At 36.8% G+C, this 18,584-nt stretch overlaps 1 protein-coding gene and 1 non-coding gene across 2 annotated transcripts in view; one reads left to right on the top strand and one right to left on the bottom strand.

Annotated features, from left to right (window-relative positions):
* Positions 1 to 18,584, top strand: part of SPPL3 (signal peptide peptidase like 3) — a 103,589-nt gene that overhangs the window by 42,856 nt on the left and 42,149 nt on the right. The window lies entirely within an intron of this gene.
* On the bottom strand, positions 6,974 to 7,046 carry TRNAV-UAC. Its single transcript has one exon. It is a non-coding gene; the product is annotated as a tRNA-Val (tRNA).

The following is an 18,584-nucleotide window of genomic DNA, read 5'->3' as shown; positions in this document are numbered from 1 at the left end:
AGCCTACTTCAAAACTTAGTAACTTTGACCATTTTTAGTTGACATTTTAATTCGGTAATTGTAGATTCATAATGAAGTTGTAAAAAAATATAGAGAGATCCCGTGTACCCTTTGCACAGTTTCTCCCAATGGTAAATTTTGCAAAATTAGTATAATATCACAGCCAGGGTATTGGCATTGATACAATCTACTGATCTTACTCAGATTTCACCAGTTTACTTGCATTCTGTGTGTATGTGTTGGTGTGTGTGCGTACATTTTGTCACCTGTGTATGTTTGTGTATTCATTCACCACTGCCGTCAAAGCAGTGAACGGTACTAACACTAAAGATACCCCTCATGTTGCCATTTCGTAAGCATGCCCCCTACCCAGCTCCCTCTCAGTGCTGACCTGCTACCCTCTCTCCCATCCCTACCCCCTGGCAACCACTGTCTGCCATTTCTAAATTTTATCCTTTCAGAAAAATTATATTTTCTCACGATTCTGTGGATCTGAAGTTGGGGAAGAACTCAGTTTGGGTGTTTTTGTCTTTTCACGTAGTATCTGCTGGACTCTTCTGGGATTGGAGAATCCAGGATGGTGTCAGTGCCATACCTGGAACCTTGGTGCTGGCTTTCAGTTACTTGCTCCTGCCCACAACCTTTCTCATGCAGCTTGTTTTCCTACAGGGCCTCACTCCACATGTCAGTAGAACCTGGACTTTCTTACATGATATCTCAGGGCTTTAAGGAAGTAAAAATTGAAGCTACCAGGTCTCTCTTGATCTAGGCGGAAAACTGACACCGCCTCACTTGTGTAGCAATCTGTTGATTGGTTGGAACAATCATAAATATAAATGGGAGAGAGAAAATAGTCTCCGCCTCTTGGTGAGAGGAGCAGCAGGTGTGTGCAGGAGTGGGTGACATTGTTGGTGGCCAGCTTTGTAGACAATTTTCCATGTTCTAGACAAGATCATAGGAATGATGGTGAATGTTTCTGCCTTACTTCATTTTGGAATGTGAATTAATTTGAATTCCATAAAAAGTACAATGAATATGATAAGATTACATAGTTTTCTGCTGTTAATGTCTGTTTCAAATAGAACAGTTCTTTGCAAGGCAGTTGCCAAAGTTCAGGTTATCAACCAAACCAAACCTAAGGAGTCCCATGGGGCCTGTGGTATTTGCAGAACAAGTAGTTGCTTGAAGTGGCTGTTAAGATGTTAGGAACTATTCACCTCTCTTTTAAAATTTTCCCCAACTCACTGTTTTCTTGTGATCTTAAAATAGCAGGAGCTTGTATATATAGTTCCAGATTTCTATAATACAGACTTTTGAGAGACTGTACAGATTATCCTCTTTTCATTAAGTTTTTTAGGTGAGGCATAAGGATATTGTTTTTTAAGACATCTTCAACTTCATAGAAAAAATCTTTTAAGAGGGAATAAGGTTGTAGAAGGAAAGATATACTCATAGTTAAGAATTCTAAATCAGGAAAGTATTTTCTCTTAAGATTTTTTTCAGCTATGAAATGATACTTTCTTCATTGTCTTTTGAGAGTGGCCATAGAGTGGATCATTGGGCTTCATCGGAAGAATTCTTGATCATCTGTTACACTGTAAGGAATAAGCTTTCATAGAATTTCTGGAATGAGAGATAACTAGAGAGCTATTGCTCAGAGAAGGCTATGTGCTTAGACAGCCTTTAGTAAATCATGAGGATGATTGAGTATAGTTGTGGTTTCAAATATAGAAATGAATTCTTCACTCCGAGTTTTAGAACAATATCTTATTTGGCTGAAAGTTTCCTTCCTGCCTTCCTTTCTGAATAATAATTGATTTCACAGACATTTTCTGTGCTCTCTGTGTGGGGGACTGGATTAAAGGAGCCATCATTAAAAGAAAAGTTGGAACAGGGCCTTTATTTTCCAGGAGATTGTGGTGTAACAGGGCAAATAAGATGTACACAGATAGTTGATATATAATACCAAGGTGGTGACACAGAAGTTAAAAATAAGGAGAGAACATTAGAAACAATAAGCTAAGCTGCCCAAACCTCATTTTTCACCCCTATAAAATAAATGTGGACTGATTCTCTTCCATTTCTAAAGTGCTGTAATTCTGAAATGTATATTTTGATTATTAGAGGCTTATACTTCTTTTATAAGATGTATTGGGTTCCATGTAATGATCTGAAAGATTTAGTACTGCATATTTTTGGCATGTTTTACCAACACTGTTTGTACACAGTTGTGAACACTTGTTCTATTATTCGTTAATGGAACACAGTAACGAAAGGGAAACAAAAGATTGTTTTGATCTTTGGTTAAACCAGAGTAGCTCAAGACCTTCATTTAGTGCTTTTCATACTAATGGTGAGACTAGCACAGCTGATCCCTGTTTACTGTAATAGAAAAAGAGAATGAATTTAAAATTGCAGAAGGAGGTATCTGGACAGTGAGGAGGAAATGTCTTCTTTTCTTTTAGCGGTCATCTCTACTCCTTTGGCAGCATCCATCATTCTCTTTTGCTTTCCACCTCCTGAATGTTAGGTGTTCACATGGAAGCTGTTCATGTCCCATCTGTCTGTGAGCTCAGCAGTCTCTCAAAAGGTTCTTCAGAAAGCAGAATCCCCGCCAGCCTTCCCTGCAGCCCACCTCTACCCCTGTTGGAGACAACCAAGCAGACTTCATGGATCATTGAGCTCCTCTCAACACTCCATTGCTCTCGTTAACCATGACGCATATGGCTTGAAACTGGTTAGCATTGTGATTGTGCTGAAGAGATTGAAGCTACAAGGAGTAAAAATGAACTGAAGGATTCTCATATTAGCTTGGTAGCTTGTTATGAACTGAAGATTTACAACTCTAGGGTGAGATTTCTTTTGTTTCTGCATCCCAGATTATGATTAACATAAAACTAGTTCTTTGAACTCATCAGCTAGGAAGAATTTATTATCATTATTTCAGGAAATGGTGATAAGTAATCTTGTGATATAAATACTATTTATCTCATTGGGTTTAAAGGAGAGTGTATGTGAAAGTGTATGTTTAATCTGTGATGCAGGTTTATTCCTAATCTATGCAAATCTCCTTCCATACGTATATGGTAAGATGAAGTCTCAATTCTTGCTCTAGCCCCACCTTTGCCCCACCTTAGTTACAAAAAATACTAGTGTATCTCAGGAATTAAATATCCCTCTGTCTCTTGAAACTCAGTATATGAAAAACAACTCTTTTCCCTGTCTTTACTTGCATGTGTTTCTCCTCCTTTGCTCAATATTTTTATTGTACTACTAGCCTCTCATTTATCCAGCTTCATTCATATTTCTCTCTTCTTCCGCTATACCAAGTTATCTGCCAAACACTGTTCTACCTTTAAAATGTTTCTGGTATCAGCCTTCATTTATTCAGGTATTCTTCCTGGAGTATTATAATAGTTTCCATCTAGGCTCTCTCCCTGGTCTCTTTTTATTAAGGCTTGTCACCGCCTAGCCTAACCTGTCTGGCCAACCTTGTTTTCCTCTATTTCTTTTCTGACCCCCATGCTTCAATCACTTAACACACCCCACACTTTCTTGTCATTATGCCATCGTTCCTGTTGTGCCCTTCGCTTTTGAATGTTCTTCTCTCTGCTGGATTCCACATATCCAGATCCTCCTCATCCTTCCAGAACAATTCATATATCACCTCTTCAGAAGAGGCTAATTTGACCTCTGCAATTGGAAGTAGTCTCTTCCTCCATCTGTCTGTTCCTTTTATTGAAAGTTATATCTCTTTCTGGTCCAGTTAGAATTGTTTACATGCATTTTATCTCCCTATTTAGATTGTAATTTTGAACTTAGGAGCTGTGGGTTTTCATCCTGTCCCCATAGAGCGGATGTAGTGCCTAAAGCAGTCCCTTATACTTAAGAAGGGCTCAGTAAAGCATCTGTCTAATGCACTGTTTTTAAAGAGTCTTCTTGTGCAGTTCAGATCCCTGATATTGTAGTGTGTAAAGAAGCTGCCTGTAGAGTATAGTGAGCTTGGAATTACTATGAAGGCAACCTTGAGTTCTCTCCTTGATTATGAAGATTTCCAAATAAAAAGAATTTTTATTTCCATAAATGTGACATTTTCAAATAACTAATTTTTTAAAGAGGGGCTCACCTCTATTTTTCTTTTTCTTTTTTTAAATATTAGAGCTAGAAAATACTAGTATAAGGCAAAAACCAATCATAATTTTGGGGGGATTAATGTCATACTCCTTAGTATTCTGCCTAAATATTTGTCATTGGAAACCAAATTTTAGATACTTGGTGCTTGCTTATTTCTAAGGTTGATATATCACCTGTTTTTATGAATGTTATCTTAATGCTAACTTTGCATGTATAAAATAGGAATAAGAATAATGACAACTTTGGCACAGGGTTATTTTGAGTATTAAATAGGCTAATTTACTTAAAGCACTTACACAGCACCCCACATATAAATGGTCAATAAAACTAAGCTATAATTACTTTTAGGAGTTTACAATTTGAGATTTCAGATTGTTGGTGGTATATAGACAGGTGTTGCTGCTGGTTTTTATGTTTTGAACTGTGCTGAGTAGTTTCCTAGGAATTAGTTTAGCCCTGAAATGTTATGTCAGCTGAGAATTTTGGTTTCTAGGTGACAGTACTGCAGTAGGAAGCAGGACTGGCTCTCTTGAGAGAAAAAAGCTTCCAATGGGAATCCATAGTGGCTTTTTTGTTTTGTTATTATATTCTTTCCTCCCACCTCTCAGATTAAAATGATAGTCAATGTGAAGGAGAGAACAGAGAGCCTTTGCAAAAGGATCAGGAGCTACAGAACTTCAGAGAAACTGACTGCTTTAAAGATATGGGAGTTTTTGTTTTGTGAGCACACACTCAGTGGAAATGATAAACTCCCTAATAGGAAGGGAAAGCTGTATCAGACATAGGTGGCCGAGACGTGAATTCCCAGACTATCTATATAACATCTCCCTCACTTAACAGTGGGGTAAACAGTGGACATAATGAGTAAAATATAGACGTAATAACATGGAGGAATTTCTTCTAGAGGGGTGTAAGTGGGACTGAATTAAAGGAGCCATAGACAATGGATACGTTTTTCCCTTTTGTAAAAGAGGAGCAAGCTTAACTTGGGGGCGAGAGCTGGTAGACTCATCAAGCTACAATGAGCAGAACTATATGATGGCGGAGCTTCTTTCTAGGCTCACAACAAAGTCTGGGTGGTAGGACTTCTAGTTGAAATGGAGGGATGCAGTGATGTTTACAAAACAAAAACTGTGGATAAATGATAGCATTATCTCCATTTTATAGGCCACACACACACACACACACACACACACACACACGCACACACACGCCTACCTACCTACACATCTCTTTCTTTCTCTCCTCCCGCCTCCACTTTCTCTCTCTCCCTACCACTCTCCATTTGTAGCCTTCCTATCCCAGTTGATGGTGGCTCCATCTTTCCAGTCGCTCAGGCCAAAATCATGGTAATCATCCTTGGCTCCTCTTTCATGCTCCATGTTCAATCTATCAGGAACGGAAATTCTGTAGACTTTATCTTCAGAATATAATAAGAATCAGATCACTTCTCGCCACTAACGTGACTTTCACCCTAGCGCCGGTCATCACCATCTGTCATCTTTTGCCTGGATTACTACAGTATCTTGTTTTCTCTGCTTCTGCCTTACCCTCACTATAATCTGTTCTCAGTACATCAGCCAGACATTCCTTTTTTCCCCCACTTTTTGTAAAACATCACATTTCTTAAGGTATAATTTACAAATAGTAAAATTCACTCTTTTGAGGTGTAGAGTCCTATGAATTTTGACAACAGTCTTGTACTGACCACCATAATCAAGAAATAGATTTTTATTGTCGCCAAAACTTCCCTCGTGCTCTTTTGTAATCAGTCTCTTCTTTCCAGTGCCAGCCCCCACAATGAGCCTTTTTTCTTTCTTTAGTTATACCTTTTCTAGAATGTCATATAAATGAGATCTTTCATTTAGCATAAGGCATCTGAGATTCATTCACATTGCCATCTGTCAGCTGTTTGTATTTTTTTTATTGCCGAGTAGTACTCCACAGTATAAAGGCACCAAAATTTGTTTATCCATTCACTCGTTGATGGACTTTGGGATTAGTTCCAGTTTTTTGCAAATCTAGATAAAGCTGCTGCAACCATTCACATTCAGGATTTTGTGTGGATATATATTCTCATTTTTCTTAGGTCTTATTATGGTAATTTGTTTAACTTTATATGAAACTGCCAAACTGTTGTTAAAGTGTCTATACTATTTGCATTCCCACTGGCAGTATTCGAAACTTCTAGTAGCTCATCTTCTTCATCAGCACTGTTACAGTCACTGTTCGATTCTTAATTTGAACCATCCTAATAGATATATAGTTGTATCGATTTTAGTTTTACTTTTCTTGATGACTAATAATGGTCGAGCATCTCTTTATGTATTTATTTGCCTGTGTTTTCTTTTTAGTGAAGTGTCTGTTCAGATCTTTCACTCATTTTTTTTTTATGTTGGGTTGTCTGTTTTCTTACTGAGTTGGGAGAGTCATTTACATATTCTGATTAGCAGTCCTTTATCTGGTACATATCTGCAGAATTTTCTCCCAGTCCATGAGGCTTGTCTTTTCATTTTCTTGATAATGTCTTTCAAAGAGCAGAAGTTTTTATTTTGATGAAGCCCAGTTTACCATTATTCTTTTATGATTTGTGTTTTGTATCTTAGGAAATCTTTATCTAACTTAATGTCACAAAGATTTTTCTCCCTCTTTTCTTCTAGAAGCTTTATGAATTTCAGTTTATTTTTTATTTTTTTATTATTTATTATTATTTACGCCTGCAGCACCTGGTCTTCCTAGATGGTCTCGCATCCAAGTACTAACCAGGCCCGACCCTGCTTAGCTTCCAAGATCGGACATTGGGCTTGTTCAGGGTGGCACGGCCATAGACCATGGACCGTGGCTCCACTGGGGAGCGAACCCAGGACCTTCTGCATGTAAGGCAGACGTGCTAACCGCTACACTATGGAACCACATCCATGAATTTCAATTTATAATCCATTTTGGCTTAATTTTTGTATACAGTATGAGATTTTTGTTTTTCATATGGATGTCCAGTTGTTCAGACACTATTGGTTGAAAAAAAGTATTCCTTGCCACATGGCATCTGTGTCAAAAATCAACCGATTTTAACTTTGGATTTCTGGAATCTATTCTGTTTCATAGAACAGCATGCATATTCTTCACCAGTACCACACTGTGAATACTGTACTTTTATAGTGAGTCTGAAATCAGTTCATGTGAATCCTACTACTTTGTTTCCCCCAGTATCATTTGGCTATTCTAGTTCCTTTCTTTCATAAAATTTTTAGGATTAACTTGTTGATTTCTACAGAAAGAAATTTTGTAGTTTTCAGTTTCATCAATTTCTACTCTGTATTATTTCCTTCCTTCCTTCTTGCTTTGAGTTTAATTTGCTCTTTTTCTAGTTTCTTAAGGTGGAAGCTTAAATCATTGATTTTAAACCTTTTTTTTTTTCTGCTTTGGGAAATGCTGTTTAAGAGGGGTTTCTTTTTCTTTTTGAGTGATACTGAAGTTTGCCAAATTTTTTTTTTTTACTCGAGACATATATAATTTTATTAACCAGTGTTACCCTAATAAATTTTTTAAAAAGCAAATGAGTCATCTGGTGTTTTCTATCATTTTCTCATTTCTCTCCCACCGTTCACCCTATTTATCTTCCCTTTTTCCTTCCTATACCTTTTTTTGTTGAGGCTATCTCTGTGTCCTAGTATGTGGACAATCCTTGAGAATGTTCCATGTGTACTAGAGAAGAATGTATAAGCAGCTGTTTTGGGATGGAAGGCTCTGTAAATGTCAATTATGTCCAGTTGGTCTAATGTATCATTTAAGGATGTTATTTCCTTATTGATGTTTTGTTTGCATGATCTGTCCATATCTGACAGTGGGGTATTTAGGTCCCCTACTATGATAGTGTTTTAGTCTGTTTCTCCCTTTAGTTCTGTTAGTAATTGCTTTACATATTTGGGGCTCCCTAATTGGGAGCATAGATGCCAAATGTTTATATAGTGTAGGTATGCCTTTTCCTCAATATGTAATTCAGATAAAATCCAACTGAATAAATGGAGGGAATAAAATTGAAACAAAACATTAGCACTACAAAGTAGTAGTACAGGTAGAAGTGAAGGATGCTGGGACAAAGTAGCTCAATGGGAACACATACTTCAGTGGAAGATACAGAAGAGTTTAACCTCAACCTTAACGTTTCTTCCCCCACTTCTCTACTGAAAGCAGCCCCAAACCACTACAGTCACTTTACACAGTTTTGGGCCTCTGGAAAAAATGGGGGCCTAGGGCTGACCTTGATTTATCAGCTGGAAAATGACAAATAATTGTGTCTGCAGTCAGTCCTTGATTATTTTCACTTACAGAAGGCATCATTTACTTGGGAAATCCAAATGGTGGTTATTCATAGTAAACAGAGAATTTGAGAGCTTCTTGACTCAAACTGGATTTGAATCCAGGCTCTGTCACATACTAACTTTGTAAAGTTGAGCAAGATATGTCACCTCTTCAGTTTTTTGTTCCTTGTATATGTAAATTAGGGATAATAAAATTTAATTATTTCCTAGGATGGTAATTAGAAATAACAAAATTATTCAGAATAAGCCAAATCTTTAGTAAATATTAGCTATTAACCCCTATAGAGTCATTATAATAATTTTCCTTACTCTTCTCATTTCACCATCCCCTAGCTGAAGAATTCATAGTGATTCTCATGAACAGTAAACTTGTTATTAACACTCCATCTACTAGGTAACTTCATTAAGAGCTTACTTTTGTGAGAGAGATGTTATTATCATCCTCATTTTACAAATGATGACATTGACAACTGGTAAGGTTTAAGTAATTTCTCCCACGATTACACAGTTGGCAAAAGACAGAGTCAGGATTTGAACCCAGGATGTCTGACTACAGAACCAGTCTTAAAAGTACTGTACTATACCACCTCACAAAGCACTTCTCTGTCTACTCCACATGTTTCATTAACCCAGTTCTCATTTTATTAGGTGTTTATCCTCCTCAAGTCAAGCTAATTTGGTGCATTTCCATCTTCTTACCATTATATATGTCATCTCTTCTGCTTGAAATATGTCCCATTTTTCAGTCTTCTGAGAAACCTTCCACAGTTTACTTCATCCAACTCGATATCTTTCTTTGGCATTTTTGCCTGGCTGTTTCCATAGCACTTACTCATTATTCTTTAAAAGGAATTCAAGTGTGCCCTTTTGTGTATTAACTCAATATAAATTATTTTGTAACATGAATTTTATAAAGTAGATGATTCATTTTTCTTGAAACCAAGCTTTAAGGAAATTTCAACTTAAGATGCTTCTAAACCTGCTCTTTTCTTTGAATCTGTCATACCTTCTTCACTTCATTCTGAGTAACCAACTCTGCATCCTATTTTATGGAGAAGATTGAGACTTTCTGGCATGAGTACTTTCATAAAACCTCATCTCTACTTCAGCCCTTATTTCTTATCTGACCTTTCTGGTCTCAGTAGAGAAGGTGTTATTTCTTTAAAGCTAACTTCAGTTCGCTAAAATTTTACCCACATAATCATTGAAATTTGTTAAATCTCCTCTGGTTATCCTTAATCTTTCCTTCTCTGAGAACTTGTATTTTTCCTGTATTCTGAGCGGTGTAATTCTCCCCTATCTTTATATAAACAAATTCACCCTGTTTATCTTTCACGTTACTATTTAATTTCATTCCAATTTTCTAGTGCTAGGCCTTCTCGGGCAATGATAGGAACTCACTACTTGCATTTTCTCTCTACTCACTCATCATTTTATTGAAACTGCTGTAGAAAATCACCTGTAATCTTTCTTGGTGAAAGCAAATGGCCCATTCTCAACTCTCATGCTCTTATGCTTGTGTTGAGAGGTAATATGGTATAATGCTTAGAAGTGTGGACCTTTGGAGTCATACTATGTTCACATTCTGTTTTTGATGCTTTCTCTCTGTGTAACTTTGGGCAAATTTCTTAACATCTCACTGCCCCAGTTTGCTCAGCATATGTTCTCAGCATTTAACTCCTCTTTGTGGCATCCTCAAATGATCTTTTTTTCTCAGCTGTAAGCTCTCCCTGTAGTAACTCCTAATTTCCAGTGTGCCAGCTGTTTGGGAAGAATGAAACCAAAGATTAAATGCTGAGCGTGGAAACATTTTACTATCTAAGAGTCAAGGCAGTCCAGCATAGAGTCCAGGCTCTGGGAGATGAGATTTAAGGGAAAGAAAAGTGAAATAGGGCTTTTAAAGTTAAAAGATAGCAGAACATCTCAGTTTCACATTAGGGGAGTGGAATGTCTGGGTCTTGCTGCTTGCTGGTGCTGTTTGGGCTTGTTGATTAGGTAAGCATTGGGCCATGTGAAGGTGGTCTGTGTCCAGAGGGTTCTGCCTTGGGTTGTGACTTCCAGCTGCCTCTGCTACATATATTGAGGTGCCTGAGTCAGGATTATGGTGCCCAGTCAGGTGCCCACCACCATTGTCATCAGGCTAAGTGGTCAGGTCAGTGTTTGTCATACTTGTAGAAATTTTGACCCTTGTCCCTCCTTTATTCCCATTGCAAAGTGTATCACTAGGTCTAATTGGTTCTTTCAAAATACAGTTTGTAACTGTATTACCTCCTGTTTCCACTTAACTAGTCTAGGCTTTATCATCCTGTGCCTGTAAGAGAACTGTTTGGTCTCTGATTCCAGTCTCTTCTGACCCTTTCATCTACACTGAATATTTCTACCTGGTTGATTTTCCAAAAATTTTGTAACAGAAGATATTTTTCCTGAATATTTCAGGTCTATTTTATTGCAAATTCAGTTCACTGAATTGGGGACTTCTGACAACTCCCTTTTCAGTGTATTACAGTCTTTTTTTTTTTTTCCAACCTAAATAACTAATTGGCTTGATTACAGTACAATTTTTCAATTGTTACTTTAATAAAACTTTATTATTTTGGATTTAACAAGTTAAAATTCAGTGAAAAATTTTCTGGATCAAACTGCCCTTTCCTTGGGTCTTTTTTAAAATGAGTTTAAGACTCTAGTAAATAAGATGTTCCACCTGTGTTACTAAATGTGACTGATTGAAGGTAGTGTTGTACAGGGAAGGACATACTATGGGAAAGGGGCTGAAGGGTCTGTTTACCCTTTAGAGTTTGTTCAGCCCCATCTGCAAATATACTTTCTAAAAATGTGTTATAGTAGCCACTTAAACTTTTTATAGCTGCTTTTTCAAGTGAATTAGGGTATGGGAGTTTGCTCCTGTTTCCTATGTGTAAAGTGTCAGTAACCAGAAAAATAACATTTACCGGCAAGTAGTGTTTAGCACTGAATCAAGATCTCATTTGATGTGATTATGTAACTAAATAAGTCTTTTTTTTTTTTTTTTTTACGCCTACAGCACCTAGTCTTTCTAGGTAGTCTCCCATTTAAGTACTAACCAAGCCCAACTCTACTTAGCTTCCGAGATCAGACAAGATCAGGTGTGTTCAAGGGTGTCATGGCCATAGACAATCAATCTTAAAGTACATACACAATTGTAATGTGGGTGCTTTTAAAAGTTTAAGAAAACCTTTATCTTTAAATTCGACTCCTTGAAAATCTATTATAGATGGGATCTTAAATTTAACTGTATAACATAAGCTTTTAGCTTTTGATTAAAAATAAAAAATATAGCCAAGTCAGAAATCACAAATAATTCTTTGTCTTTTTCTTAACATATCCACTAGGATCCTAAACACAAATTTTAAAAATTTGTGTTTTTAAAAAATTCAAATACAGAAATGTTAAATAGTCCCATTTTTAATAAAAAGTGGGATTATGTGATACATTGGTCTTCAGCTTGCTTCTTCCTATAACATTCTTTTAAATCTTTTCACAGTGGGTGAATTATACAAAACGCAATGACTAGTAAAAAGAAAAAGGTTGATTCACCTCGCTATGTTTCAGTTTCTTCATCTGTAAAAAGGGAGATAATGTATAGCACTTAACACAGCACATGACTACTCAATAAAGGACTGTCGTTATTACTTAAAGAAGGGAGTCATCAGCTTTTATTGATGGTAATTGAAGACGTGACAATGGACAATATCACCCAGAGACCATGTGAGAACTGAAGACAGAGCCATGATGGCCAGAGGAGGAGACTAAGAGCATTGAGAGCCAGAGGGATAGGAAGAAATCCAGGAGAATGTTGTAGAAGCTGGGATAAAATTGTTTCAAGAAAAGGAAGTGGCCGCTGTTGTCAGATCCTGCAAGGAGCCAGAGGGGGCACATTACGTAGATATTGACTGAAGTGTTTATCAGATGAAGTAAGAACAAGATTGTTGCTGATCTTAGGGAGAACATGTTCCATGGAATATTGAGGACAGAAGCCAGTTTGTGTCAAGAAATTACCAATGGAGACAACACATACAGCCCGAATCTCTAGAAGGTTTGATAGCCCTTTATGACCTAGCCTTATTAAACTTTTCTGGCCTTCCTTTCACTGCCCCCACCCAACATCCACTGACATTCTTCTCTGTCTCTCCCACATATGGTTCTCCCTCCCATCTCTTGAGTCTCTTGCTCTCTCCTCTCTAGCTCAACTGAACCTGCTTGAGTAGTATTTATAATCTCCTAGTAGGCCACACTCTCATGTAGGCCTCCAAGCTGAACTCCTACACCTGTCCATGCCATGGCTTAATTTGGTAGCTTGTTTACTTCTTTGTCTCTTCATTAGACCATTCTTGATGGGTGGTAGGGGCTGGGTCTTTATCTTGGAATGCCAGAACCTAGCAGAGTATTAATTTAAATATAGTCATGTATGCAGTGATGTATAAGATAGGATGGAACAGTGACCAGAAGCAGTTATACCAGTTAGAACTTGTAGCAGACATTAAATATTGCAAGATAATGGGATGATCTGTTTGGTTTTAGATGTGTTGAATTTGGGGTGACCATAATTTATGCAGGTGGATGTGTACCCCATGGGCAGTAGAGATTCATTGTTCAAATTGTCTGTGTTAGAAATTTTCCTGGTTCTGGGACATTCCTTTTGAACTACTATGGTTTATCTTGATAGAATAGAAGCACTGTGGCTTAAATCGTCAGACTCCTTTTTGCTTGTCCACAGAATGGATTTGTGGAGAGGTTAGCTACCAGGAAATAACTGTGAACCTGTAGCATCCATTTTTATAAGTTATTGGAAAGTTTCTTCTTAAAGTCCAGATTTAGGGATTGTATGGATACTTTTAAGACTTTTTTTCTAGAATTATTCCTAAAGCTATTATCAGCATTAAATGGCAGAGAATAATCTTTTAATGAGACTGATGCAGTGAAAATCAGTTTTTAAATGTTTTTAAAAACAATGCCCTTGGTTTAAAAAAAATTTTTTTTTATTCTGGTAAAAGAAACATAAAATTTACCATTTGTAAGTATACAATTCAATGGCATTAAGTATATTCACATAAGTTCTGCAGCCATCACCACTATCCATTTCCAGACCTTTTTCATCATCCTAAACAGAAACTTTTGTACCCATTAAATAATAACATCTCATTCCACCTCCTCCCAGCCTTAGCCATCTCTGTTCTACTTCCTGTCTCTATGAGTTGCGTATTCTAGTTCCCTTATATAAGCAAAATCATACACTATCTGTCCTTTTGTGTCTGGCTTATTTCATTTAGCATAATGTTTTCAGAGTTCATGTAAACATCTATCAGAATTTTCTTTTTTAAAGCTGCATAAAATTCATTTTCATGTGTATACCACATTTTGTTTATCCATTCATCCATTGATGGACAATTTGGTTGCTTCCACCATTAGTCTGTTGTGAATAATGCTGTGAACCTAAGTATACAAGTAACTAACTATTCAAGTCCCTGCTTTCAATTGTTCGAGGTGTGTATACCTAGGCCTAAGTTTTACGGGCATATATCCTGAGAGAACATTAGACATTCAGAAGCAGTTACTTTATGAAACAGTAATTCTGACCAGAATGTTAACACAAATTTTTGCAAGTTTTTAAGGAAATTTATTTATTTTAAGTTCTAAAGCAAACTTGGATAGTGATACAAAAATGTCTTCAAAATCTGCATTATAATTTTCTTTTCTGAAAATGAGTCCCTTGGTCAAATGAAAATACGCAAAAGCACTTTATTCTAGCTTATACCTATCTACTTTGAGGAAACCAATTGCCTAGTTTTTCCCTTGCCTTATAAATATTTCTGGTACAGCCAGTATAGGGCTATATCTGGCTGCTGGTGTTTTAACACAGGAGTCACAGTTGTGTTATGCTGGTTGTATGCTCAAATCACCAAAAAATGCACATGCTTTTGAAATTGTTATGTGATGACCTATCTAAGAGAGTAATTCACAGGAAAGAATTCAAGCATATTGCCATGGAAGCCTTCAGTATGGAGTCTTCTTTCTGTTTTATCAAACCCCCTGCCAATTCTTTTTATCTGTCATAGGCAACTAAAATATATCTGAAAACAAAATGACTCCAGATCACCTTTACTTCTTTGGAAACTTAATACCTTCTTTTCATAGGAATTTGCTCCGTCATCAGATTTTCTATCGCTGATGGAAGTAGTTAATTTTTCACTCAATTTGCTTGGTAAAATGTAAAGTATTAACATATGGTGCATCCCATATATATGTTCTTTCCTAAAGTATTTGGTGCTTAATGGAGGGATATAAAGAATGAAGATTCTTCCTTTCTAATCCAAAAATATTTTGATATTAGAAATCCACCCCATCTTCATGATGACTCAGAGATGTTCATGACTATTGCCAGCCTATACACACACATACCCCTCTGTGCAAAATAAGAAATAGTGCTTCCCTGGCCATAAATGTTACCTTTGTGAAAGGAAAAGGTGCCCTTCCTACCACGTAGCTGCATCCACCCCTGGGACACAAGACTCTGCTCACCAAGCTGTGTGCCTAGTATGGAGAGGCATCCCTGGGAGGAAAGGGCAGGTTGTATTTTATTACTCGCTGGCCCTCTTGGCCAGGCGCCCTTGTGTAGCAGCAGCTAAAGTCAGCAAACCTTTTCTGTATAGGTCTAAATAGTAAATATTTTGGGCTTTGTGAGCCATATGGTCTCTCTCACAGCTACTCAGCTTTGCCATTGAAGCATTAGAAGCAGCCGTAGACAGACAATACCTGAATGAATGAGCTCGGCTGTGTTTCTTGGAATAGCAGTCAGACATAATTTGCCCACTCCTGATATGAGGCAACCCATAGCACTTCTGTGACACTTTATTTCTCTATTAAAACATTACATTCTGCCACCTCGTATGTATGATGTCTTTCTTACCAGATTGTAACCTTCTGTCTCACATTTTGTATCTTATACCTAAAGATTAAATTTGTTGTTAAAATTTTATTTGATAAGATCTCTATTCCATTTTTAAGCTTATGTATTTGTTTTTTCCCTTAGACAATGTAGAAGAGTTATTGTGGACATTTTACTAGACAAATATTTTAGATAAAAATTAAAATTTCTATTTCACCATATTCTACCATGAAGGGAAAGAGTGCAGCATTTCTTAGGCCTGGAATAAAAATAATTTTCTTCATATTATATTTGAATCCCAAAATCTTGCATAGCAAAAAAAATCGTAATTACCTCTTAGTGTTTGTGATATGTTAGAATTGCATGCAAGAAAATGCTAGCCGTTTGTATAGCCGGGGCTTATGAGTAAATGTATAAGGCAGCAGTTCTCAAAGTGTGGCCAGGGGATCCCTGGGGGTTCCTCATATCCTTTCAGGGGGTCACAGTCAAACTATTTTCATAATGCTGCTGAAGTTATTTGCTTTTTCATTTTGACATTTTCTTATGGTGAAAAGCAGGGTGTACTGTAACCTGAATCAAGGCAGTGGCACCAAACTGTTCTAGTAATCATTGTATTCTTCACCACCATTCAAAGGCGGGGGTGGGGGCTGGTGGACAGTTGCACTTAGAAAAGCAGTGAAAATTAATTTTATTAAATCTCAACCCTTGAGCACACATTTTAATGATAAAATGGAAGGTTCTCTTTAAGCACCTGCTAAGGTACCATTGGTTTTCTTGAGAAAATCGCTCGTGCAGTCATTTGAGATACTAGCTGGACTAGCTACTTTTGTCTTGGAATACCATTTTTACTTGAAGAATGACTAGTGGACAAACTAGAGTTATTAACACTTGGATGTTTGGCAGATAGTTTCTCAAAACTGAGTAAATAAGAGTAAAGTCAGTCAAGAAAAAATGTTTTGCCAATGATAAAATTTGAGTAATTAAAGTGAAAATTAGAATTTTGGAAAATTTGGATTTGTTGTCATTAGCCTCAGGAATGATATTAACAAATGTGGATTTTCCAAATATTGTATAATGAAATGTGACATCTGGAATAGCTACATAATTCAGTGAACCAATATCTTCCAAATAATCAGTGTGTGCCATTGCAAAATCACAGATAAAAGAGCCATTCTAAGTATAGCATAGTCAATTGGATTTTAATGTAATGTAGTTTTTAAAAATCACTGATACAGTTTCAGATTCTGCATTGCAACTGGCTTTCAAGAAATTACATGTTGAATTTTAGTGTAGTATCAAAGAAGAATATCCTCAGTTATCTGAAAAGGGTATCTAAAATACCCTTCCTTTCTCCAACTACCCATCTGCATAAGGCTATATTTTTTTTCCCCTGGTAGAGTTCAACCAAAGCACATATGGCAACAGATTGAATGAATTGAAAAAGCAGATATCAGAATCTGGCTATCTTTATTTAAGCCAGACGTAACAGAGGTTTGCTAAAATGTAAAAGAATGCCCCTTGTCTCACTAAATTCTTCTATTTTGGAAAATAGTTATCTTTTCCTTATAAAGTTATTGTAATGGTTTTATTGTATTTAAATGAATTAGTGAATAAATATTTTGATTTCTAATATAAATATCATAGTTATAACCCAAAGGAACAAAAACTCTTAGGGGTCGGTCCTCTGTTTTAAGAGTGTAAATAGTCTCAAGACCAGAAAGTTTGCCAAATGCTGGTCTAGGGCAATGTCTGTGCAGGGCTGGACAGTAGTTGCTTGGTTTGTTGGGTGGACAAGAATGCTTTCATTGTATAGCTGGAAGGCTGACACATAGAACACGTTATAGAACAGTACTCTCTGTGTCTTAGTTTGGCATGATTTTTAGCAGGATATGTGTTATAAGCACTTGCTGGTAAAGCAGCTAGAAATAGATGTTTGATTTTAAAGCAGTTACTAAAATCCAGCATGGTTCTAAAAATCTTAGGATGCAGAATATAATCTTGTATATGAGAGAAATTTCTGGTAGCTCTTTGTCCTCGTTCTGTTAAGGCCTAGGGGAATGTAGTTAAAGAAGTTAGGTTTTCATAATGACCATATAAAATATTTCAACAGCTGACCTATACAAATATATCACTTAGCAAAGTCTTCAAGTCTGTTTTTAGTACATTTGGCTAACCTGATTTTGGCATGTCTCAAATGCGTGTATTTAGCTTCTTTTTGCACTTTAGTAAGAATTCTTTTATTTTAGAGTGGAGACTAGTTCCTGTTTTTAAGTGTGCCCAGAATAACTGGAAACAGGAGAGCCTGAGAGAGGATCCGTTTCTGTTGATGGCTTTAGTAGAGTCTGAAGTGTAGGATAGGAGAGGCTGTGAAATAAACACTGGGCTTTGATTTCCTAAAATTGGCCAGACTGTCCACCCTTTTTTCCTTAAGATACTTTTCCCTCCCTGCCTACCTTATTCTGTTGTTACCCCAGAGCACAAACCTTAATTTCTGTAGTAAAATTCTAGGATCTCTTTGTACTTCTAAAGTGCTGATGAATCTTCAGTTCTTTGTGTGAGCAAAGAGCATATTAGAGAGAAATATGGGCAAGGCCTTCTTACCATCATTATTAGCAGTGAAAACCTTCAGATATTTTTGAAATAGCCTTATGCTTATTTTTATGGGCTTGTAAAGTAGTTGAAAAGTGAGCCTACTTCAGGAGACCAAGGGCATAAACAAATATTGGACAAAGCAACCCGTTTGACAAAGGGGGAAAAAAAAAAAGCTCGTGGGTTAGACCCTGCGGCTGGACAAATTTTTTAATAAGTGACCCAAGAGAAGAATTGCCCCTGGGTTGATTAAACCAACCAGAGATTACCTTCATCTCTCTCTGCTGGTATAATGTAGGCTTTACATAAACCACTTTTAAACCTGTAAATATTGGGTGATTAAAAGAAGAAAAGTGATAAGTTTTCAATAGCCTGGAAACAGTGTCATCTTTGTCAGTGCTAATTTACCTATAACATGCCAGTGATCAGCCAAATGAAAGACAGTTATCTGTGATAGGATATTTATAGTAATATTTCTAGTTTTTTGGAGGAAAAAGACAATGTAAAAACCTAGAATCTTGAAAATAAAAGTTGGGCCTTCAGATTCATCTAGGCAGGCCAAAAGAGAATTTTCTAGAGACAAGAAAGATGGAAAGGCTTGCCCAGGGAAGATCCAA

The sequence above is a fragment of the Pteropus vampyrus genome, unplaced genomic scaffold (assembly GCF_000151845.1).
Source record: "Pteropus vampyrus isolate Shadow unplaced genomic scaffold, Pvam_2.0 Scaffold23, whole genome shotgun sequence".
NCBI classification, from domain to species: domain Eukaryota; kingdom Metazoa; phylum Chordata; class Mammalia; order Chiroptera; family Pteropodidae; genus Pteropus; species Pteropus vampyrus.
The sequence above is the reverse complement of the archived record's forward strand: the minus strand, read 5'-3'. Positions and strand labels throughout refer to the sequence as shown.